We start from the raw sequence: 22995 nt of genomic DNA, 5'->3' as shown, positions 1-22995 counted from the left end.
TCCAGCTCAGACCGGCCCTCTGCTCTGACGTCAGACTGACATTTATAGGTTTGGATTTAAAGGTGGGAGGAAGTGATGAACACAGACAGCAGCAGCGTCTGTCAGAGTCTTCAGACGGAGGAGGAGGACGTCTCTCTGACCTCATCTGGACGGGACTTTAACAGGTGAGCAGCCTGACAGGTAACATTACACACCCTTTCTTTCTTTCTTTCATTTATTTATTTAAACAGGGACAACATACAATATACATTAACCTTAGACAGGAGAAATGCATTATACCAGGTTGTAGCACATGTGCTAGTTTCCACCTGTAGTCCCTGGGCAGGCTGATCTCAACAAATTTAATTGAATAAAAACATTTATCCTATAACCAACATTCAAATGAGCATTAAAATGATCCCACCCTTCATTCATTCCTCAGCATTCATTTACTAATACACTCCCACATACACATCAATTACTATACATTATGTGAGCATGTTTGTTTTAAAAGAAGCCATTTTTTGGCACGACATGACATTTTTTTTTAATTTGCACGTTATCAGCTCTGTTGGCAACTTATTCCACTGTCTGATAGCCACACTTGAAAAAGCTGAGCTGCCGAATGCCGTTTTACACTGTGGAATCCTACACTCACCCCGAGCAGTCGCTCGAGTCGCTCGAGTCGCTCGAGTTGTAATTTCTGAGCTCAGTAAGATATACTTTTTAACCGGAGGAGCCGCAATACTATTTATTATCTTAAACAAAAGACAGATATTTGAATATATGATTATGTTTTCAAAACTTAATATACTATGTTTTTTAAGAATATGACAGTGGTGAAATAGCCGAGATTTCTTGTCATGAACCTTAAGAGAACTTTTGTACAATGTTTCCAGGGGCCTTAATGCTGTTTTACATGCCTGTGACCAACTCGTCATGCAGAAACGTAGTGCAGAATTATCATCGCATTTAGATATAAATTAGATGCATCTATGGTCAAAGAGTTCCTAATATATCTAAACTGTGCTATGTTGATTTTCAACGTGTTAGTTGTCTTTTTAATATGTTTTTTGAAATTTAAATTTGGGTCAAGAATGACTCCTAAATATTTAATTTGGTCAACCCTTGATATTTCCTGACCTTCAATTATGATTTTTGGATCAGTTTTACATGACGAGAGCTTACGGCGGTTTGTAAAAAACATAGAGACCGTTTTGTCAACATTCAAAGTTAAATGAGAGTTTTTTAGTCAAATAGAAATCTTTTTCATTTCCTCAGTTAACTTTCGGGCAACATCCTTAATAGTTTTACCATGAATATACACCACTGTATCATCAGCGTACATAATCATTTTAGCATTATTACACACAGACGGAAAATCATTAATATAAAGAGAAAACAAGGGCCCTAATATAGAGCCCTGCGGCACACCCATAGTGCATGCTTGTAAGGGAGATAATACATTATTTATTGATACACACTGCTGCCTTGCACTGAGAAAAGATTGAATCCAATTAATTGTACTTATACTAATAGAGAAATTTGTTAATTTATCTATCAGTAATTCATGGTTTACTGTATCAAATGCCTTACGCAAGTCAAGAAAGACCGCCCCTACAACTCCTCCGCTATCCAGACTTGATTTTATTTTCTCTATTAAATAACAACATGCTGTCTCCGTTGAGTATCGTTTTCTGAAACCAAACTGGAGAGGATGTAATGCAGCATTGTAGTCAAGATGTTCCACTAGCTGGGCTGCAACCACCTTTTCAAAGACTTTGGAAATAGTAGGAAGAATGCTTATAGGTCTATAGTTAGAGACCTGGAGCTTGTCTCCTGACTTGTGTATAGGCTTTACTATAGCTGTTTTCAAAGCTGTAGGAAAAATACTTTCATTTATAGACTGATTTATGACTTTAGTTAGCACTGGAGTTAAAATTTCCTTGTGCTCTTTTAAAAACACAGAATCAATGGCAAAAATATCCTTAGATTTACTATTATTTAAGTGTGATATTACTTTTAAAACTGTCACATCTTCTACATGAAGTAATTTAAAGAGAGACTCATCACAAGTAAGGCTATGTTCACAAATTGATTTCGGGAACGTGTCTGCCAGGTTCTGCACAGAATCTAAAAAATAATCATTAAAATGCGTTGCCATCTCTGTATTCTCATTTAAAATAACTCCATTTATTTTCAGTTGCACACGATCACAATGTTTTTTTTCTTTTCCAAGTAATTTATCCATACCTTTCCAAAGGAGTTTACTATTTCCTTTTGCATCTTTAATCAGATTTAAATAAAAATTTGCCTTGGCTTTTCTAAGCTGCGTGGTAACCTTGTTCCTTAGACTTTTATATACATAATGATCAGTAGTCAATTTTGATTTCAGAAAAGTTTTTAGTGCCAGATCTCTCTGCTTCATTAGATCCCAAAGAGAGCTACCAAACCATGGCAATTTCTTTTTATTAGTTTTGTTTCTCTTTAATTCTGTATATTTGGTAACGGTCTCCTGTAAAGCTAAAGTAATATTATTGCATGTATACTCACAGCCTTTACTGTCAACTTTACACTCCCAATCTATTTCATTTAAATCATTCATCAGTGCAATTTGATGTCTTTTAGGAATATGGAACATTTCATTTTTATTTTTCATTTTCTGTTTGTCCCTATACCTTGATTTATTTATTTTTCTAGCAACTAGAGTGAGGTTGTGATCTGACAGACCTGTTATTAAATTGTATGTTTTAGTCACCCTATCTGGTTTATTTGTAAATATGAGGTCAATTAAAGTTTGGGATTTTTTTGTTAGTCTAGTTGGCTTGTTTATCATTTGAGTCATTTGTACAGAGTTTGTGATATCCTTAAGTTTTTTCCTTCTTAATTTATCAAGCCAGTTTATATTCAGATCACCCATTAAAAGAGTTTCTTTTCTTTCATATATTTTAAGTATTTCAGCTAAGCCAAGATAACATTCATTTGTCGCATTTGGTGGTCGATATACAGCAAGTAAAATGAATGACATTTGTGCTGAAAGGGTTATAGTAACACCGACACATTCCAAGGTTTGCACTGGAATGTCCATTTGATGACTATACTGTCTTTCACGTAGATTAAGACTCCACCTCCTTTCCCCTTCCCTCTGTCCCGTCTGTAAACATTATTTCCAGGAATTGTAAACACGGATAGAGGAGTCGTGGATGTTAACCAAGTCTCTGTAAGACACAGGTAATCAAGATTTGAGTCCAAAAGTAAATGTTCCAATTGTTCCGTTTTTGATATCACACTACGTATGTTTATATGTCCGCCAAATATTCCTTTCGGTTTTGTTCTAGGATTCCATAGTACCGATGCATAATTAACTGTTTGAAAAAGTTTAGTGTTTCGTTGTTTGGAGGTGACAATAGTCTGCAGCGAGCTGAGTTCTGCAGTTTTGGACACACAGCATGTTAAGATGTTACCTTGTGGCATGGAGATCACTGGTGTTGCCGTGGATGTATTCAGCTGTGGTGAATGTTGTACGACCATAGGGCCAGGATTTGCATGAACATCCCCGCATAGCAGTAGCATAATGCAAAGAATCGTTGCATTTCCTCGCTGAACTTTTGCGTGACGACCCACTCTCCGTGCACGTAGCTGACCGCGGTGATCATCCTGGCAAACGGCTCGCCCACCGTCCAGCACGTTAGAGTAGATTATATACTGGCTCCACGAGTCCAAGGGAGCAGCGAGCGTCGTTGGCACACCACCAAGTGAGTTTGAGCGTTCACAAGCAGCTACCCAGCTCCCATACATTTGCGTAGTAGAGAGAGCCATCAGGTAAAGCAACACAATTAGCACACTTAAGGCCCGAGCATTGATATCTTTTGTGAATGGCCACAATGTCCAGATGGTTACGGCAGTTTTTATATCAGGCGGCTTCCCAGGTGTCTTTAGGATAGGTGAAGAATCAGCGCCTGCCAAGCTGCTGCTACTACTACCTGCTGCCGCCATGTTTGATGCTTGATGAAGAAACTCTGCTTTTGCTCCTTATATTTGGGGGATTCATAAAACACGTCAACACAGTGTTTACTGTTTGTAGATCTGAATATTCACTAATTAATTTTCTAATTATTCTGTGATTTGTGACTTTTTCGGCAAAGTGACTTTATATGTTCAGTGAAGTCAAATTTAATCAACAGGAAACAAGTTAGATCTTTCTGCTCTGACAGGCTTAAGACTTTTTACTCTCTGACTAAAACTTGATCAGCTGGTTACTCTCTGACAGCACTAAACTACACGCCCACAGCTGTTTGTAGTCTTTACCTGGAGACAAAGTTAGGAGACTCCATGTTGGGGAGGCGGGGCCTGTATTGTACTCCTCAGAGAGGTCTTTTTGATTGGCAGGTGTGTGTCACAAACTTCATTGCATCAAAAGTGAATGTGTCTTTTAATCCTCAACTACAGACTGAATGAAAACACATCCAGAGGTTTCTGAAGAGACAAGTTCAAACCTGCAGTTTGTCTCTGGCAGTTACTGGAGCCAGGACATTTCACTAAATGTGGAAGTATTTCTGACTTGTTTGACTCCACATCAACATGTGACAGTGTTTGTGACGGAGATATGTGAAGCTTAAATAAAACAAAAATGTTTCTAATGTGAAAAGTCACTTTTATTTATATGCTGGGAAATCACAAATTTGCCTCAAAGATCTTTACAGTGTGTATGTTATTATGAATATTTAAATCATCAGCCGACATGATTCAGATTGATTATTGTTGATGAAACCTATCTAACTGTGAACTATAAATGAGATTTTAATTTTAGTTTTTTAATAATTTATTACGACTGGTTCTGATTTCTGTCTGGACTCAAAACCCTTATCCCACTAACTGTCTTTAAAGTACTTCTGTCTGGGCTCCTGTCCGATCACTGTACGTGCTAACTGTTCTCTATCATTCATGCACTGTTTTGCACACCCTTATTCCATTATTCTCTGTCATGCCCCATTGCATAGTTGCATAGTTGCACATCTTCTCCTGCACTGCTATCATATCTGTTTACACTCTCTTGCTCTTTTCCTTCTGCCCTGGAATGCCCAACTGTTATTCTTCCCACCATTGTTGTTGTACAATTTTTCTACCTCACTAACTGGACCACAACTTGAACTAACTGTATATTGACTCTTTACTACATTTCAACATTTATATAGACTGTCTATTTATATTGTGTTATTACCATATCACTTTCGCATATCCATCGACTCACTTATACCAGACTTTGCGCCAGCTTTGTAATGCCTACTTAATCTGCACTTTATGTAGCCTATTGTATTTTGTATTCTTGTATTGTATTGATTCTGAAACTGTATGGTGTCATGCACACTTATGCTTTTCTTTGCCAGGTCGCCGTTGCAAATGAGAACCTGTTCTCAACGGCCTACCTGGATGAGTGAGTTTCTCCACCCACAACTTGACAACTACCTTTGCAAAGGTGCACCATATTTTTCTCTTAAGCCAATCAGAGCAGACTAGGCTTTTGTGGTAGAAGGGCTTAGAGAGACAGGCACTAAATAAGAGCGTCTCAGACAGAGGGTGAATTAAGATATATTCAGACAGACAGACGGTGAGGAAAATTAATTTCAACATTAAAGCATGTAAACATCCATACTTACTTCCAGTCTTCCTGTGAGCCCAGTTATGAATAAAGAGAGGGAAAAGAGCAGGTTAGTTAATATTAACTTCACAGCTCTCACAAAAGGAGCAGAAGTCAAAGTCCAACCTCAGGAGCCACCCCCTCTTTTATTCTCAACTGATGCCCAGACTGCCTTTAATGATATTAGATAGCAAGTGATAAAACCCAGATTATTCAACACTCTGCCACGTCAGTTTGGACTAACCTGTATTTCTTTTGGGTTTCTAATAGAAAGAGGATTTATGATACAAAGTCACTTTTTTATTTCAGCTCCTTGTAACATTTCCGGTGTGATGTTTGTTCTTCACTTCTACAGTGAGAGCAGCTGGGATGTTATGCAGAATGGAAAAGTTGTTTAGCCGGGCTGTGGATCCAGAAACTTTACACCTTGGTAAGATGATGGCTCACTTTCCTAAATATCTATCACTCACTTATGTTTTGCACTCTGGTTTCAAAAGGAGTCTGTCCCTACAACTAATGTTCAAAGAGAGGTTTAAATGTAATCTTTTTTCATTTAAAGGAATACGCCACTGTTTGTTAAAATAGGGTTATTCACCATCTACTCTATATTTATATCGGTGGGCAAATGCAATTTTGCATGCATTGTCTTAGTACGGCGGCGCCGCTGTTAGCTTAGCTCAGCGTAATGAATGGAATCATTTGTTGCCGTTAGCATGTCGTGAGTAAAAGTGACCCAACAACAACAAAAACAAAACCTAATTACTTCTTGTGGCCTGCGTATTCACAACGAGTAAAAATAGCAATGCAGAATAAGACTAGACGATTTCCTAGACAGATATTGACTTGGGACTATATTGGGTGGAAGTAGGCTACAGCCAAAGCGCTGCTACTTGGGTACAGAGATATCGGCAGTCCGCAGAGCTCCACGACCTGCACAAAGTCACCCTTTCTGGGTTACTGGACTACCAAATGCCGCTGCCCTGATTGAACTCAGCGGGGCTCAGTGGGCCGCTGTCTCTCCAGTCACCCAGAAACAGTGACTTCCCCGATCGTTTATTTAAATAACTCAACACACATATCCATTATAACATTAACTGGAACTGGTGGTAAGAGATTGCAGGCGTAACAAGCTCGCTGACCGCGCTGTCACTCACACACACACCGGCCATTTAGCAGGAAGAGGGGAGGGAGAACAGCGAACCTGCAGGCCCTGGAGCTCTGTCAGGGCAGCGGCGTTTGGTAGTCCAGTAACCCAGAAATGGTGACTTTGCACAGGTATCAAGCACCGTGGGCTGCCGGCCGTGACGGCGCTCCATCTAGCTCACAGCGGGCCGAGGTCTGAAGGACAGGCAGGCCGGCGAGGCAGTAACCCAGGCAGCACTGGCCGCTTTGCAATTATCCATACATTTTTGTAAAACGGCCCACATTTAACCTATACATAGTTGTTTTCTCGCATAAAAAAGTCTCAGAAGTGAATTTTTTGATATAATAGCAGATGACCAATGTATACAATTTCGAAGATCTGCGCAACCTATTCAGAAGACTACCTGATCTCAGATCAGTGGTGTAGCCTATGTAAATGTTGGGGCGTGACAAAGAGAGAGACTAGAGCCAAATAAGGAGGAGAGATTTGCCCATTTCAGAGGCAGTTTCTAATTGTGAAATTTGCAGCGGAAAGAGGTGTCAATGGGATTTTGAGGTTCTATGTATGTCCTATTTACCCACCGTCATTCAAATATGACAGGGTAAAATCGGTTTTGCATTCTATCACCCCTTTAAACAACTCAAAATCATGTAACCATAACACACATATGCTTTAAAGGATGATAGAATGCAAAACCAAAAAAAAAAACTTTTTATACAGATCTCTGCTATTCCATTACAAAATTCACTTCAGAAACTTTTTTGCGAGAAATCAACCATATAAAGCTCAAATATGGGCCGCTTTTACGAAAATGGATGGCTAATTGCAAATTTTCTCCGACTGTGCGTCGGAGTTTAGTGCCGGTGTTGGTGCTGCCTGGGTTGCTACATCGCGCTGACGGGAGTGTCAGCGAAGGCTTGTTACGCCCGCAATCTTTTACCGCAGCCCGCAGGTTCCAGTTAATCTTTTAATGGGTATGTGTGTTGAGTTATTTAAACAAACAATCGGGAAATAAACGCCTCTTGTCCGCAAGTCTCATTGATAGAGCCGCGGTGAGATGGAGTCCATCAATGAGAGCTAGCTAGCCTCCTCCTAACTCTGACATTCACAAAAATACATTCAATTGAAATCCGAAATCGGACAAGTGTTAGCTAAGCTTTGTAAGACCTTGAGGAACCTGTAATATTCATGCCGTGACGAAATTCAAACTGTAAATATACTTTAGTTATGCGAAAGTGAGCAAGCGCGGGCGGTATTTCCCCATTGTAATGAATGAGACATATAGCAAGCAGCTGCTCGTTCCTACAAAGACGCACCAGCGTTCATAAAAATGCCTTAAAATCAAATCGACACAACGGTTAGCTTTATAAGACATTGGGGAATGATGTTATATAAGTGGCGTGGAGAAATTCAAACCATAAATATATTATAGTTATGCCGGCAGCTGGCCGCGAGCCCCGTATGCAGTATCCACAAAGGGTGACTTTGCCCTGGGTATGGAGCCCGCCCGGCGGGGCCTTTCTCGTCAAACTGTATGGAGCTCCTAAAGTCCGACACGTCTTACCAAATTTGCAATTAGCCATCAATTTTTGTAAAACAGCCCATATTTCAGCTTTATATAGTTGATTTCTCGCTTAAAAAAGTCTCAGAAGTGAATTTGGTAATGAAACATTGCAGTGTCTGGAATATGAGATTCTGTCGCTTCTGTAATGTATGTGTATTGGGGATTCGCTCAACCAATCAGCGCGCGTCTCTAATGTCTGCGTATGGCAAGTCGCTCAACCAATCAGCGCGCAGCTCATCTAAATATTCATGACCATACCATATTTGGAAGAAAAGCTCTTGTTACAAATAGGGCCAAAACACAGGGATGCATAAGGGCCAATAAAATATCAACCAGGCCATTTTCAGCCCAACCAATGTTACATACCCCATTAGGAGACCATAAGGAACAGTGTGAAATACCCTATATAATCATTCTATTACCCCTTTAAGCACTTCAGGTAAATCATGTCAACATAACATTTCTATTCTACGCATTTCAGTTAAATCAGTGGGTCACTGGGATCAATGGGAAAATGGATCACCAGAGTTAACTGACTTTAAGGAGGTGATCAGTGTTCTGGATGCGTCTTTACCCGACAGCACCTGGACCTTTGAGAGCCAGACATGGACCCCTCCTCATAGTGTACGAGCACAAACCCCCCTCTCAGATCACAGCCAAATAAATATGTACTTGAAAAAAAAACAGTAGAGATACTACTAAGAAACAGCCCAGTAAATTAAATCAGACCTACAAATGGGCTCCAAACAGTGATGAACAGTTTATACACATTTTAAACTAAAACGAAATAAAACATGCAACAAACACATTCAACATTGTCCATTATCAAAATACCTCTGAAGGTGTTAACAATCTGTTCCATCCATCCATCCATCTTCGTCCGCTTATCCGGTATCGGGTCACGGGGGGAGCAGCTCCAGCAGGGGACCCCAAACTTCCCTTTCCCGAGCCACATTAACCAGCTCCAACTGGGGGATCCTGAGGCGTTCCCAGGCCAGGTTATAGATATAATCCCTCTGCCTAGTTCTAGGTCTTCCCCGAGGCCTCCTCCCAGCTGGACGTGCCTGGAACACCTCCCTAGGGAGGCGCCCACGGGGCAACCTTACCAGATGCCCGAACCACCTCAACTGGCTCCTTTCGACGCGAAGGAGCAGTGGCTCTACTCCGAGCTCCTCACGGATGACTGAGCTTCTCACCCTATCTCTAAGGGAGACGCTAGCCGCCCTCCTGAGGAAACCCATTTTGGCCGCTTGTACCCTGGATCTCGTTCTTTCAGTCATGACACAGCCTTCATGACCATAGGTGAGGGTAGGAATGAAAACTGACCGGTAGATTGAGAGCTTTTCCTTCTGGCTCAGCTCTCTTTTCGTCAAAACGGTGTGATAAATTGAATGTAATATCGCCCCTGCTGTGCTGATTCTCTGACCAATCTCCCGCTCCATTGTCACCTCACTCGTGAACAAGACCCCAAGGTACTTCACTCCTTCTCTTGGGGTAAGGACTCATTCCCGACCTGGAGTAGGCAGTCCATCGATTTCCGTCTGAGAACAGTCTGTTGTGGCACATATTGCATAAAAAATACAATGCTGAAAAACAGTATCCCGAGTTACAAATTGCAATTGTTAAACTGTTCAACATGGTGCTGACATCTGGCTGCTTTCCTGATGCCTGGAACCAGGGGCTGATCACCCCAATCCACAAAAATGGAAATAAATCAGACCCTAATAACTACATATATATATATATATATGTATATAGAATATATATATTCTCTAGTATCCTATATTCAAGGATACTAACCTTTACTCAAGAAAAAAACCTACTTAGTAAATACCAAATTGGCTTTCTTCCAAGTTACAGAACCTCTGATCATATATACACCTTACATACTTTAATTAACAAACATGTCCACCAAAAAAAGGGAGGGAAAATATTTGCTTGTTTCATCAATTTAAAAAAAGCCTTTGACTCCATTTGGCATGAAGAATTTTTCTTCAAAATCCTTCAAAGTGGAATCAAATGTATGTACAAGCAAAATCAATGTGCTGTGAAAATTAATAATCAAAGAACAGAATATTTTACTCAAGGATGCGGTATGAAGCAAGGATGCTGTATAAGTCCTACATTACTCAACCTGTACATAAATGAACTTGCAGACCAGTTGGACTGATCAGCAGCTCTAGGTCTCAAACTCTTAGACACAGAGATTAAATACCTGCTTTATGCAGATTACCTTATTTTGTTGTCTCCAACCAGAGATGGTCTTCAACATAACCTCTCCATTCTGCACCAATATTGTCCATAACTGTAGCCTGGATGCCAGCTTAACCCTTCCGCCCCACAACATTCGAGGTCGGAAGTTCGGTCTGGACTTGCTCCGTTGAGAAGCAATGTTGCCCGAACAGAATCTGTTCAGGCCAACCAGATTGTCGGACAGTGATCAACAGTAACAGAATCAACCACGTCACCAAAGAACACTTGGGTTGAATTTGTTTACAGGTGGCTGCCGCTGGAGAATTGAGATGTGTAGATTCCACCATCGCGTCTGTTCCAGACGATATCGACAGCGCATTCATTTTAAAATCCTCAGCGGAGGAGCCTCAACAACTGCCTGAAAGCACGGTAGCCTTATATGGTGGAGAAAGATAGAGAGAGACTGAAGAGAGAGAGTGTTATATGGTGGAGAAAGATAGAGAGAGACTGGAGAGAGAGTTTTATATGGTGGAGAGAGATAGAGAGAGACTGGAGAGAGAGAGTGTTATATGGTGGAAAGAGATAGAGAGAGACTGGAGAGAGAGAGCGTTATATGGTGGAAAGAGATAGAGAGAGACTGGAGAGAGAGAGCATTATATGGTGGAAAGAGATAGAGAGAGACTGGAGAGAGAGAGCATTATATGGTGGAAAGAGATAGAGAGAGACTGGAGAGAGAGAGCATTATATGGTGGAAAGAGATAGAGAGACTGGAGAGAGGGAGCATTATATGGTGGAAAGAGATAGAGAGAGACTGGAGAGAGGGAGCGCCCAGCGGCGCTAGAACAAAGCCGTGAATCAGAGAAATAAAACGTGTTTTCGCCGATTCATCTCTAGAAATGCGACTGTAGCGAGCATGTCACTATCACTAACGTTATCCACATTCATATTTACACGCAACAAATGATATATCTAGCTTTTTTCCTGGTTCAGTTGGAACACGCCCCATAATCCCAGCCCAATGGAGCGGTTTCAGACTCACATTCTGACTAGAATCTGAGTAGGACCACGTCAGGCTACCATAACTGGGCATTGGAGGTCAATTTCAAGAAAACTCAAATTATGATCTTTCAAAAAAAAGCCAATGTCTTGAAACCAAACACCATTTTACTTTGAATAACACCCAAATTAAACACACACAAAATTATATTTACCTTGGTCTGACCTTATTGGCATCAGAACATTTCAATAAAGCCATACATTCACTCAAAGAAAAAGCACACAGGGCAATGTATGCATTAAAAACCAAGCTGTTCAGCATTAACATTCCAATTAGAATCTGGACTAAAATATTTGATAGTGTGATAGTAGTGCTAGCACTATATGGCAGGCCTTCCAGAAAAATGCGTTTTCTAGTGATTGTTGCAGACAAAAATCCTTGATTATGCGGCACGTTTTCTTAAAAGATGTGATGGAATATGTGGGATATTTATGCAATTTTATGCGATGAAATATTTCATATTTTGCACAGAAATCGACAATTTATGCGGCGAAAGTGCGGCGTATTTGAAAAAATGCGGGCCCCGCATAAATATGCGGAATTTGGCTGATTATGCACTGAATTATGCGAATAGCATAATTGCGTTTTTCTGGAGGGACTGATATTGATGTGAAATTTGGGGCCCACTCAGTAGATTGGAGCATGACTCCTGGGATAAACACCCAATATAGACCCTACACAGAATTCTGTAGAAGAATTCTAAACGTTCAAAGGAAAACACCAAATAACGCCTGTCAAGCACAACTGGGACGTTTCCCATTACTGCTAAATATACAAAAACAAGCTATTACATTTTGGACACATCTTAATTAAAGCCAAAAAGACACACTTCATTTCAAAGCACTATAAACCCAAGAGCTGAATCCTGAAAACAGTCCCCTCAGTCAGCTGATGGTGAAGCTAACCAATGAGGCTCCCATCAGCACTGGTTCAAAACAACTCAACAGAACAAAACAAATTTTGAATCATTCAAAAGATCAATATTTAGAACATTGGAAAAGTCAAACAAAAACACAAAGTAGACTTAATTGTTATTTGACTCTTAACAGAATATAAATTGGCTTAATATCTGCACACTGTCTAAAAAGAGACGGATCCTGACTAAATACAGGCTCAGTGACCACCAACTGGCCATAGAGACAGATTATTCCTAAGAGATGTATGTTCCCATGCACAAAATGTCACCAAACTTTGCACACAAGTCCAGTCCTGTGCCAAACTTAATCAGTGTGATTTATATGCTAATAGTCCTGATAGTGGCGCTACAGCAGCCATGTAAAACCTAAACTTTAAAAATTCATAACAAATCCCCCGTACATGCTACAACGTCGCAATTTACGTCAAACTGTAACCCAATAGAGGAGAAAATATAATCAGCTTTTACCCAGTAGCTGTTATGAAGTCCATCACTCTACTTTTGCAAAATCTGCAAAACTTCTTAAACCTATCTCCTCCCAATTGTTTTTGGCTCTGTTGACACCAAATGTAGGGAATTTCATCTCCAGACTGTTCTTGACAAATTTACTATTCAGAATTTTGATGTATTTGTAATAAAACATTTTACTGGATACAGTAGTGTAAAAAATTCAGCAATTTCTTCAAAACTAAACCTTTGATGTTCATGGATAAAATTCACAATATCATGAGGTCACTGTTGATTTAGTGTGCAAAATGTCAGAATTTTATCTCAAAAAGTACCTTTTTTTCATCCACACCATTACAATCAATGCAAAATAGAGCATCTTTTAACATCAGTTTATCACTAATTGATCTATGAGAAAATAAATTACAGGCATCTCATCGCATCTATGTTGTCCAAACAAAGTACACAAATTCTCTGAATTTTCTAGTGAGAAATGACTTTTGACAGTAGTTTAAAATGCTGCATTTTCATGCAGTCCTGCCCCCTACATATCAAATATTGTGAAGCCAGTTGTGTCATCACCCAAATAATAGCTCCCTGAGATCAGCACCCGCTATGGCGACAAAGGTTCTGAGTTTCCCTACGCACAACTTACCAACTCTCACTTAAATGTAGCCCTGTTCCGTGGACATAACCACGGTGATGAGCAGGAATGTCTCTGTTTGGCACCTGGCGCTGACAGAACCCTTGACATTTTCTCTTCTTCTCCATCCACCGCTATTTCCTTTTCCTACGGAGCGGCTATAATTAATGTTGGTATTGTTTGTTTTCTTCTGTAATTACTGGAGTTATCTGACTGTGCCTCCTGTTCTAGTCTGACTCAGTCAGTCTGCTCTCCAGCTCTGTGGAGATGGTGGGGTAAAGGTCTCCATCTAGTGGACTGATAGCACAACTACAGCTCATCTGTGGTTTCTCTGCCTTACACATGTTGGAACCATGGAACCACTCAGATCAGTCCAGCACTGTGTGTGTGTGTGTTTGTGTTGTGTTGAAGCCCAGAGCAGCAGCAGAGACCAGACTCTCCTGAACCTGAACCAGCTGTGTGTCCATCAAGAGCCACCAGTCCATGGATCCACCTTAAGTGTTTAAAGGACAGCTTCCTGCAGAGACTCAGTAAGTCAACATAGTCCCAGCTTTAACACTGCATCATGTTCTGTACATGTTCTAACAATGTGGTTGTTGCTTTTCATATATAACATTCAGAGGATACCACTGGATCAAGACAAGTCATTGTGGTTTTCTCAAACCTCCTGTGGATTTTAAATATAAAAACTGAAATATAATTCGTTTTGCTGCATATTTCATCATCTATAAACTCTGACAAAACTCAAACTGTTGTTGTAAAGTACCCTTCTGCCATTTAGTGGCTCTTATTTTGGCATTCTGTCCCTAAAAAAGTTTAAATCGAAAATCCAATCGGGGATTAAGAAAAGTTAATGAAGTTGAGACCCATGTTCATTTGTGACAATTAATAATAATAATAATAACAATAATAATACATTTTATTTATGGGGGCCTTTCATAGCACTCAAGGTCACCTTATAGTTAAAACAAGCACAAATACAGTTAAAAGGCAAATATAATTAAAACAAATACAGTTAAAAGGCAAATATAATTAAAAAAAACATTTAAAAGAATGAGATAGAAAAAATTAAAATGAAGCAATCTATCCATTATTTTGATGGAGAGTGTATCATGTGGGGTAGGCCTTTTGGAAAAAGGTGGGTTTTGAGGGAGGTTTTAAATGTGGGCAGAGACTCTATGGTACCGATGGAGAGTGGGAGTTCCAAAGGCGATGAGCAGAATGGCTGCAGGCTCTAAACCCCATTGCGGGCAGAAGGAGTGGAAAGCAGTGAGGAAGAGTTGAATCAGAGTGTTCTGGATGGAGCATGGGGCTGAAGGAGTTGTGAAACGCATGGAGGAGGAGATTATGGAGGGCTTTGATGGTGAGAAGAAGAATATTTAAGTCAATACGGTATTGGACAGGGAGCCAGTGCAGTGGAGTGGAGTAATGTGTTCAGTTGTTGGGGTTCTGGTGATAATATGGGCAGCTGAGTTTTGGGCCAATTGGAGTTTATAGATGGACTTGTAGGGTAAACCAAAGAGGAGGGTGTTACAATAATCAATACGGGAAGTGACAAGAGCGTAGATGAAAGTAGCAGTATTATTGGGTGTAAGTGATGGATGAAGATGGTGTATGGTGCGTAAGTGAAAACAAGCAGACTGGGTGAGATTATTGATGTGTTTTTCAAAAGAAAGTGTGTTATCGAGGATGACACCGAGGCTCTTGACATGAGTGGAAGAGGGGACATTGGAATTGTTGATGATGAGTGAGAAATTGGGACATTTTGCTAGGGTGGATTTGGAGCCAACAAGGAGAATTTCTGTTTTGCTACTGTTTAATTTGAGAAAGTTATGAGTGAACCAGGTTTTAACTTTGTCTTAACAGTCAGACAAGGAAGACGGAGGGAGTATGGAAGTGGGTTTGGTGGACAAGTAGAGCTGGGTGTCATCTGCGGAGTGAAATTGAATATTGTATTTCCTGAAAATAAAACCTAGAGGAAGTAAGTAAATTATTAAAGGAGGGGCCCCCTGTGAACATCACTGGTAACTGGGGAGGGTTGTGATTGAACATTTTAAGTTGTACAAACTGAATGCGGCCAGAGAGGTAGGATGTGAACCACTTGAGTGATGTATTGATGACACCAATGGAGGCTAGATGGTCCAAGAGGATATTGTGAGAAATTGTATGAAAGGCAGCAGTCAAATCAAGGAGGATGAGTATGGTGAGAAAACCTGAGTCAGTGGCCATCCCATCAGTAGGTCATTGGTGATCTTGACTAGTGCTGTTTTTTGTGCTATGGAGAGGGCAAAAACCAGATTGAAACTGTTCATAGAGGTTATTGTTAATGAGATAATTATGGCCCTGTGCAGCAACAGTTTTCTCTAGGGTTTTGAGATAAATGGCAGGTTTGAGATCAGTCTATAATTATTTAGGTCTTTGACATGACCAGAAATAAAAGATGACTGGATGATGTTAGTTATAAAGAAGAGAGGGAGGGTAGACAGGTTTTAACTAGGTGGGTTGGCAGGGGGTCAAGCTGGCAGGTGGATGATTTAGATTTTTGGACAATATCAGATATTTCATTGATTTTTCAACTTTAGTTTTGAAAAAATGACATAAAAAACATTACATTGAGAAATTGAATACAGGTGGGATGGGAGAGTATTCGGAGGTCATCAAATTGTACTAATTATGGAAAACTGAGTGTTCCCTTCGGCCAGATGATATTAGATAACGTGGATTTGGATTTGGCTATAGAGAGGAAGATCCTTATAGTGCAGCATCTAGTTGTCATACATGTCCTTATGTACAACTAGTCTGCTTTATTTGTTGAGACATTGCACGCTCCGTCCCTTTTACTTTTAACTGGATGTGAGAGCGCTAGTGTGTAAACATATGGGGCAGAAGACAAAAATAAAATCCGTTTGAGAAGAAGTGTCCGAGAGATGTCTGTAGAGTCCATCATTGTACTGTGAAACCAGGTCGTCAGTGTTGTCTGATTTGTCAATGGGAAGATTGTTAATTCCAACAGAGAGAGCAGGTAGATCAATGTTCTTGATGTTTCAAATTAAATGGAGCGGAGGTGGATTTGTTTTAGATGGTGGTAAATTGACATTAAAAGAAATTAACTTATTGTCCCGAGATGGGCAAGTCAGATGCAGTACAATTGAAAGGGTTTTAAGCCAGAGCAACATATGAGGTCCAGCATGTGTCCTTTGTTGTGTGTGGGAAAGTCAGTGTGCTGTTGTAATCCAAAACTGTCCAATACTGAGGAAAAGTCCCTTGTGAGAGTGTTGCTAGTATTGTCAATATGAATATTAAAAATCACCCAAAATTATGACATTAGGGGACATGGAACAGAAAGATGTTAAGAAGGAAGAAAAATCTGTTAAAAAGTATTATTGTTGGACTTGGGTGGGCGATAGCTAGTGGCTAATATATTAGGGACTGACCCACTTAATCTGTAGAACTATGGATTCAAATGAGTTGGAGGGAGGGCAGTAACAGTGGCCACTCTCCATTTGTCCTTGTACAGCATTGCAACCCCTCCCCCTTGACCTGACGCTGGGATTGGACAGGTGTAAACAAACCCAGGAGGTACAGCCTCGTTGAGCTGTGTGTAATCATTCTGCCGCTGTCAGGTTTCCAGTCAGGCACAAGAAATCAAGTTTTTTGTTCTGTAGAAGAACGTAAATCAGGGGACCCTTGTTAGTGAGCAAGCCGGATGTTGAACAGCCCCACAGAGACACTGCTGGAGGAGGAAACAGGAGTTGAGATTAATGATATGTCACTTTATTGTTAAAGTTGTTAATTTATTTTATTTATAAAATTATATATGCAGATTTGTGTTCTCAGAAGTTTGATAAATGCTCAGTGCACTAAACCTTATTTTTTTAATTTAAGTTTATTTGACAAAGTTTATTTTCTTCTTACCTGTTTTGTTTATTTAATATATTTTTATACATTATTTATACAAGATATGTTTTACATTATATAATACAATTTTATTTAGGTATACAAGTCAAGATTGGTGTTCAATAAATGTTTTGTTGAGAACTTTTGTGTATCTAAGGCATTATAAATTTATTTTTTTTAATTAGTGTTACATTTTATCTTTCAAATAGAGGTTTAAAAACAAGCACATATATCGCACCAAATAACGGCCAAAATAAATCGGCAGCATTTATCGGCCATCGGCTGACCCTGATTTCTAAAGATCGGCATCGGCCAGAGAAAAACCCATATCGGTTCAATCTCTAATCAGAACTGTTGCTGCTCTGAGACATTTGTGTTACAGTTTTACTTCAGTTTGACAGAACTTCGTGATTTTAGCAGGAAACCACAATGACGGGCAGTGGACCTTTTCAACACTCTGGAGGATTTAAGAGAAGATGAATTTAAGCACTTTAAATGGTTTCTGCAGCAGCAGGATATCCTGGAAGGCTACCAAAGCATCAAAGTGTCCAAGCCGGAGAATGCAGAAAGACAGGACACAGTGGATGAGATGGTTAAAACCTTTCAACTTCATGGAGCTCTAAAGGTGACCAAGAAGGTTTTAGAGAAGATCAATAGAATGATCTGGTCCAGAGTCTGCCAGACACCAGCTCAGGACCAGAAGGTCAGTCAATCTTTTATTATGTATTTTCAGTCCCGAAAGACTGGGGAATGAAGTGGGCTTTTGCATCACGTGACATACTGTATGTAATGGGTTGGCTGACTGTGGGGAGTATTTCTGTGTCTTTAATTTTAATTTAATTTAATTGTAACAGCATTATTTTCGGGTGAGTGCTGTTGCTGTTCATGACAGTAATTCGCCACTGATAATTTAAATGTTACTATGGATTTCCCACAGAGTCAGTGAATGTCAATGATGCGGGAAAGGCTTCAGAGAACAGAGGAACTCCTTCCTCTCAGAGCAAAGGTAAACTGCTGTATTCTCTGGTAAATATGGAAGCCCAGAGTGACAAAGTGTACTTTTAAAGCTTGAAAAAATATAGTTCAAGTAGGTTAGTTACCCCATCTCCTCCAAGAAGTTAATTATGGTGTACAATTTACCTTGAAAAACTTTAGCGTTGCCGCCACTGAGAAAGTGTTACATATGAACGCAGCTCAAACATACATTTTAGATGAAGGAGATGAGCAGATATCCGTAGTTCCTCGTCCCCCGTTTGCTTAGGTGCATTGGTACGCAGCCACGCAGGGACGCAGGAAGTTTCTACCTGGATTAGGTATTGAAACAAACACTGTGTTTGGGTCGATAGTGAAAATAAATGATCTCCATTTTTGCTAGTGACCCCTAGAACCCTCACTTTGGGGAACCACTGTTTTAAGATCACATAATTTAGCTCTAAACAGGAGTTCAACTATAGATTCCATTATGATATGAACAATCATAAACCACAGTGTGAGTAAAGCATTACCTGTTGATCAGCTGAATAACATGCATGAGCAAATGACAATAATTCATGCTCGTCACATATTGAAGCTCGAAGGATGAGAAACAGCCAAGTATTTAGATTTGACAGAGTGAGTCTGAGAAAGAGGTGTGTGAATTGTAATGCTCATTGGATCAATCAAGTAAAAACAGTAATTAAATCACATTATTTATCTCTGTTTCAGTGGATGCCAGTGGTGATGAAAAAGGGTGATTTGTTTGTCCAAGTGTGTGTGCTAATTAAAATCGGTTCAAATTGGTAATAATAAAGCCACTTGGAGTAGGTGGCTCAGTGTTGAGCTAACCGAGGATCAGCCATAAACTGTGTTGTACAGCGATGAGCAACTTCACAGCTTCCTCAAGTTTAACCCAACTTAACCCCTGCTATGACATGAACTTCCACGATGACCTTCAAGTCACTGTTCCATTATCTTTAATGTGACTATTATTTTGCCACTGTTCATTACACCCCAACCGGCCCTGTCAGACACTGCCTACCAAGAGTCTGGCTCTGCCGAGGTTTCTTCCTAAAAGGGGAGTTTTTCCTTGCCACTGTCGCAATAGCCACTGCTAATGCTTGCACTTGAGGAATTACTGTAATTGTTGGGTTTTGGAATTTATAGAGTGTGGTCTAGACCCACTCTATCTGTAAAGGTCTCGAGATAACCCTCGGTTATGGATTTGATACTATAAATAAAATTGAATTGAATTGAATTAATTTATATATATGTGTTGGGAACAAGCGCTTGAGGTGAAACCAAATAGGCTTTCTCCAACAGACTTTCCATCTGTATCATACAAAGTGGCGTTGACAGGATGAATTCATTCAATTGTATTTATAGTATCAAATCATTACAAGAGTTATCTCAAGACACTTTACAGATAATTTACAAAGACCCAAACATTTCCCCAACGTAGCATTTTGGTGCATCAGTGGTGAGGACAAACGCTCCTGTTAGCCAGAAACGTTCGGACAGACCCAGGCGCTCTTTGTGGGCCCCACCAAGCCTAGATTGTTTTTGCGCCTAGTTCTATTATTATCGTTGTCTAAAAACGATATAATGATACTTCTGTAAAATTGTTATGATGGTATCAGTGAGTAGTTGAGATTAAAAAGGCAGTGCTGTGCACATGCTTGAATATAAATTGAAGTTACTCATCAGCTGGTTTCAAGCAGCTGATGGTGAATCAATGCAAGCATCATTTCAATGCTCTGCCCAAAATAACACAGAGACATTACTGACTGTATAAAATATGTTTGGTTGACCATAATGATATTTTTAGATGGCTACATTTTATGTTATTTAAAAGGTAAGATATTTGAGTAGTGTATGGTTGCCATTCTGTAGTAGCCACCATTATTTAGTAAAGAGTATGTGTGTACTGATTCAGAATCTGTAGACAAACATCATCATATTTTATATTTTCTATTTTTGTTTTCAACACAGACGTGGATTGTTCCAGTACCAAAGCCAATGACACATCTCATATTATCAACAAAAGCTTCGCCAAACCTCCAAAATGAGTTTTTGTGTGCACAAGAGGGTTGGGCACAGAACAGCATAGCAACCTCTGATGATATCTACACAGATCTGTGGTACATCAAAGCTACTGGTGACGCATTACCATCAACACACACAGCATGAGGTCAGGCGATTGAGACAGTGAAGCCAACAGATTACAGAGAGACAACAATTACACCTTGTGACATGTTCAAACACCCTTCTGTAAAAGAGACCCATAAGAACAGTACTGACCAATGGAATCGCAGAGGAATTGGAAAAAACATTTCTGTGCAATAAGTTTGTGTTGGACTGGGCTGAAGGAAGAGCTAATCAAGATGTGCATATCTCATTTTCCCCTTCTCACCTTCCGCCAACAGCTGAATTTAAAGAAGGGGAAAAGTTTCAGTTGTACTACATGTACCTTTGAATCTGTATTCTCATATTTTGCAAAATATAATAAATGCTCAAAGACCAGACTTTGGTTTAAAAATCTCAAACAGTCTTTATTCGTTTTATTTTTATCATTGATATTTGTTTACTCTGATGCTTCATAGAAAACTTCCACCACATTTGGCGTTCACGAACAGGATGGTTGAGAACAGCGTGACGGAGGACTCCGTGGGCCTGGGGTTTTGCAAACCAGGAGATCAGCGATCAGCCTGCTTCTATACCTCGAAATAAAAACATTTTCAGAGAGAAGGAGGCCAGGACCGCGGAGGACTCCAAGCTGTTTTCCCTCCGTAAAAACGAACAGGAAGAGATTTCTGGCAGCACGCGGGTAAGATCCAAATTAAACAATTTAATTGGATTGTAAAATCAATATCTGGTCAATTATATCAAATGAATAATTGCAAAAATCATTAGTATTGTGTTATACAAACAAATGAAACTTATTCTGACTTTTTGAGACTGAGTATTTAGATGTGTGTTGTTGGTCATTTTGGGTAACAAAAACATAACTGAGGTTATGAATGACATCTTTTGGCAGACACGGACATATTTATGATTGAATTCTCATATGGTGATAAAACAATTGATTGACCGGACAAGACCAGTAAGAGAACATTGCAGAAGAGCGGACTGCAGAGTAAATTAAATAGTTAACTATTTAAGAGATTTTGACTGCAGGGGTCGCACCGGGGTTTCATATAAGTTTCCCAACAAAACAAATAGTCTATACTCTAAAGAGAGTGCTGGACCCTTTAAGAACAACCTGCAGGACAGTCTGGGTTGTAACGATACTCTAAACAAGTTCTGGACCCTTTAAGGACAACCTGCAGGGCGGGTTGGATCGTGACGTTACTCTAAAAGAGCCTCTTGATTATTTAGAGACAGACTGCAACAAGCGAAACATACTAAATAGGTCAAGTTATTTGACTATTAAGTTGATTTCGTCCCGCAGAGCGGACACGGGGTTTTCACGCAAGTTTCCCAACAAATAACCTATGATGCGTGGTGACTGATCACATCGAACAAAGACATAGTATACTATAAAGTCCAAGAATCAATTATGGGAAACGAAATTTCCCGTTCCAGTGATGCAACTGGACCCATAGTGGTTGAAATGACTCATAAATATGGACCGGATTGTTTACGGTGTCTATCTTATTGGTCTAAAAGCTTTGGCTTTCAGCCCAAATGGTTCCCTGAGTGTAGCGAAGCTCAGGATGCTAAAATTAGATCTACAGACAGAGGAGAAAAATTGAAGGGGAAGAAAACAATTAAAACAGAGGTCTTAGAGCAAATTGAGGATAATAAGGCATGTTTTAATGTGTGGATGAAAGAAGCTGATAACAGAGAGAGAAAACAGTTGCAGAAACAGATGACACTTCTGAAGCATGACTGATACTAACAAAAAGAGAAAAAGAAAAAGAGAAAAAAGAAAAAGATATGAACAATGTCACTGACACATTTTTCTCCTCTCTATCCGAAGTTTGAAAATCGTGGGATCTGGTCACGGACATTCCACCCCCATATCCTACCCCGCCACACGGAAGAGGAAGAGAGCAGCCACGGTACCAACGACCGGACAGACGAGAGGCGATCGGGCGACGGAACAGCTCATCTCACTCCTCCGCCGCGACTGAAGCAGCCGCGACCGGATCGCGGTATTCCAAGGCCTCACAGAGGAAACTGATGAGGACGGAGATGAAGCTGATGCATTTCCCATGATTCAAGTCCCTACAAAGCAGGGGAATAGGCCTGGTGTATAGGGCCTGGACTGAATTAGACATTAGACATGCTGACAAGCCACCTTCCCCCGGGCAAAAACTCTGGTGCACAATTTACCATAGCCCTTCAGGCATTCATTGAGACTTTTCTGCCCACTGTTCCAGAAATACGACGTCTTCTGATGGTAAACCTGGGGCCTATGGAGTATGCAAAGATCCGACACCTTCTCCCCGAAGACCCAACCAATGATCCAGTCATTCTCCATCCAAATCTCGCAAATAGAGCAAATGACCGCTACAATGACCTGCTGGATGATCTCTC

The 22995-nt window shown here is 40.1% G+C and overlaps 1 protein-coding gene across 1 annotated transcript in view; it reads left to right on the top strand.

Annotated features, from left to right (window-relative positions):
* Positions 1-29: 29 nt before the first annotated feature.
* LOC120568386 (NACHT, LRR and PYD domains-containing protein 12-like) overlaps positions 30-22995 on the top strand; it is a 251224-nt gene continuing 228258 nt past the window's right edge. The window contains exons 1-3 of the mRNA XM_039815892.1: positions 30-164; positions 5367-5455; positions 5973-6047. The gene's annotated coding sequence lies outside the window, so the exon portion shown is untranslated. The remainder of the gene's footprint in view (positions 165-5366; positions 5456-5972; positions 6048-22995) is intronic.

Source organism: Perca fluviatilis, chromosome 1 (genome assembly GCF_010015445.1).
Source record: "Perca fluviatilis chromosome 1, GENO_Pfluv_1.0, whole genome shotgun sequence".
Lineage (NCBI taxonomy): Eukaryota > Metazoa > Chordata > Actinopteri > Perciformes > Percidae > Perca > Perca fluviatilis.
Note: the sequence above shows the minus strand (reverse complement) of the source record. Positions and strands in the feature narration are given on the sequence as shown.